At 42.3% G+C, this 3,599-nt stretch overlaps 1 gene segment (V, D, J or C); it reads left to right on the plus strand.

The window, feature by feature from the left end:
- Window positions 1–783: 783 nt before the first annotated feature.
- On the plus strand, window positions 784–3,011 carry LOC306966086 (immunoglobulin lambda constant 6-like). The segment is given in 3 exons: window positions 784–823; window positions 902–1,096; window positions 2,695–3,011.
- Window positions 3,012–3,599: the final 588 nt, after the last annotated feature.

Consider the following 3,599-nt stretch of genomic DNA (forward strand, 5'->3'; position numbering starts at 1 on the left):
GTGTTGATTTTAAGATTTTCAGAGCATGTTTGTAGAGATTCTAGTTTCTTTAGGCTGGTTTTGTTTGCTTGGGACCAGCTGGTAATGCAGTAGGAGAAGTGGGACAGAACCACACGAGCGATCGCTTTTATTGTTTACTTTTTTTCACAGGATGTTTTGGTGAATGGTCGGCAACAGCTGATGTATCCAGGCCTCTAACACGGTTTTATAAAACGATCGATATGTTTTAGCACAAGGGAAGCAATGCCCTGTTTATGAACATTGTTTTTGCCGATCATGGGATTCTTATCATTTTGTTTAAAACGTAAAATGCCTACCACGGCCCCCGGATGTGACGACATCGCGATCGCTCGTATAGCGTTAAGGAAACTTTCGGCTGCTTCAACTGAGAGGGAGTTTCTTCTGCTTTTGAAAGTGGCCAAATTAAACTTTAAGGTTTATTATATGTTCATCAAAGATTAGGAAGGAGTCGATGTTAAAGTAAATAGCAGCAGTTTTTTTTTTTTTTTTTTAGATCTGCAATAATGTTTAGGTCAGGACTGTGAAGACCAGACGCACCTCTTAATGTCATCCATTGTGGGTAGATATTGGTTCATCTCTAAAACCTGAGTCTAAAAGTTTCCGAATCATTCTGAGTCTGATCTTGGCTCTGAGGCCGACATGGCACATATCCTCAGACAGGATGAGGTGCAGTGTTGGTGCTGAGTGCTGAGTCCCTCCTCCTGCGTCTCCTCTCTGTCTTTATAAGCCGCCCGGCGACTCATGAGTACATTCCCTGACAACATGCTGTGGAGCCTGTGCACTCTGGGCTGTGCTCTCACATGTAAGGAGGCTGCTGTCCCTGCTGCTCTCCGCTCACTCCCACTCTCTCTCCTCACTTCAGCTCTTGTTCTCGTTCCAGGTGTGAGCGCTGTGACGCGGCTGACTCAGGAGCCTCCAGATGTGACGGTGAGGAGAGGACAGAGCGTCTCCATGGACTGCAACCTGGGACATGTGGAGAATAGTGATGCTCGCTGGTACAAACAGGCTCCAGGAGGAGTTCCACACTTTCTGTTGAGATTTTACCATTCTTGGAGCACTCCAGACTACGGCTCTGGTGTGTCCTCCTCCAAATTCACATGCACTCATCAGTCTAAAAGAGATTATCGTTTGACCGTCAACAATGTGGACCAAGGAGACTCTGGAGTTTATTACTGTAAGACATGGGACAGCTCTGTTAGTGAGCACGTATCACAGTGATATAGAGTGTGACAAAAACCTAAGCTCCTCACTTCCTCTTCTCCTGCTCTCTGTCTCTGTCTGTCGTCTCCTCACAGCTCCGTCCTGGTGTCCTCTCTCCTCCTGATGACCTCCTGATGACCTCCTCAGGTCTCTCATGGACCAGAGGGACACAGATGAAGGGGCTGGACATGTGCTGAGTGTCCACAGGAAGTGAGAGTGTCTCTGTCCTCGTCAGTGAGAGTGAGGAGGTTTTTGTACGAGCGTTTCTACAAACTGAAGCACTGTGGTATTCGGCCCAGGCTCCCAGCTCTGGGTCACAGGTAAGACTCTCCACACTCTCATTTATATGGTTATTTTTTATTTATGTTGCAACAAACGTTTGATTCACATTTTTTAGAGAGTTATTTCTTTTAATTTAATCCTATTTTAACAACCCACTTTAGTGATATTTTAGAATCAATGGAATGAAGTTTGAAATTATTTCATGTGTGTGATTATCTGTGCATTTAAACCAAACTCTTTAAAAACTATTGTATGATAAAAGTATTTATTATCCAGGGCTCCATAGATACATTTAGATAGTTATAAAAAGGATTTATCTTTTCAAAACTTTTATTTTTATTTTGAAGGTCTAACTCTCTTCTTTTCATACATATTAAAGTATTATATGTTTGAACTTTTTGAAGGAACAGAATTTTTTTTTTTTTCTTCATTTTGTAGATTGACCTCTCCTCTTGTCATACATTTAGAAATAATATCACTTTTTAAATATTTGAACCCTTTTATTGCCGACTTTCTGTCTCCAAGTCACTCAAATGTCTTGCCGCTGTCGGCCCTTTGACTCCACAGACTCACATTGTGATCACTATTTTTCAAACCTCTTCTATAAAACGGATTCAAAATGTATTTTCAAACTTCTGCATCTTTTCTGAACCTTGAGGCTTCAAACTAAAGCCCTGACACATTTTTTTCACCATGAGGTCATTTTTACCTAGTATAGCAAGAGGACCAAAATGCATGTTACAGTCGTAAATAACCTAAACAACTGCATTGCTCCATTGTTACTGAATCGTTCACTTTATTTTGTGAGTTTAGGCATCAGAGTGAATCTGTGGAAGTGTTTAGGACGAGGCAAGACAGTGTTAGAGAGACAGTATTTGTAAAACCGAATCATTTCCGAATGTTAACTCATAGAGGAAAATTCACACTAAACATCTGTGTTTGAGGATGGAAAAACAAAAACAAATCCTAACATTGCATGAGGGACATCAAGCACAACAATAAAACATACATATTTACTAGAAAAACCTATGAATAGATGTATCAGTGGTGTCAGAATAATGAAACAGAAGCTAAAAGTAACATGTGATTATTGCACACTGCTCACACTGGTTTCCTGCCGACAGTTTCCCCACACTTTGTCTGGATAAACACTTATATTTCCACTGACATCTTTGTGTTTTCTTGTTCCAGACGATTCGGCTCCTCCTGTGGTGACAGTGTTCCCTCCGTCCCCCGCACAGCTCCAGTCTCCCACAGTGTCTCTGCTCTGTGTGTCCTCTCAGGCGGGGCCCTCTGCTCAGGTGAGCTGGTTGGCTGATGGGAGTCCAGTGAGCAGTGGGGTCCAGAGCAGCACCGCCGTCCTGGGACCGGAGCGCAGGTTTCACATGAGCAGCTCCCTGTCCATCCCCACGTGCCACTGGAGCTCAGGCCAGCGGCGGTACACATGCCGAGTGTCCCAGGGCTCTCACTCACAGACCGACAGGACCATCATGGGCGGGTGTGTGTGACTCAGACTAGAGCAGCACAGAGGAGTCCAACACTTCCAATATCAGCCTCTGAATCATCAGTCGCTGCATCTGCTTTGTGTCTGTCATGAAATATGTGGATTCACTTTCAAAAATAAACTCTGCATGAAATGAATGAATGTGTTTTTATTAATATAACTTATACTTGTTTTCCTGGAGGTGAAGTAGTAAGTTTTTACATGTTTTAAAAGCCTAAAAGAAGTGAAAGAAGTGAAGTAATTTATAGTATTCAGTGACACAGGGACATCGCAATATTATAACTTTGACATTAGTGTTTATTTGTCTTTAATAAATACAAGCTCCTGGGCCTATTGCTGAGCTGCAGGAGCATTTATAAAAAGCCTGCACCATGAGATCGTTATTGTTCATGAATAAAAGAACCGCCAAAAGTTAAATGAGTGCAGTGAAACTGAAAGTTGATGGTTGATCAGTGAAGCAGCTCCTTCTTACTCTCCTCTTTTCCCAAGATGCACCTGTGCAGGTCGGGTTGTCCTCGTCTAAAGCTACATTATTTATACCATTAGTGCATATAATATAAAGTTATTAATGTAAGACATCTATAAGCAGTGA

This window comes from Gobius niger (genome assembly GCF_951799975.1).
Source record: "Gobius niger genome assembly, chromosome: 8".
NCBI lineage: Eukaryota > Metazoa > Chordata > Actinopteri > Gobiiformes > Gobiidae > Gobius > Gobius niger.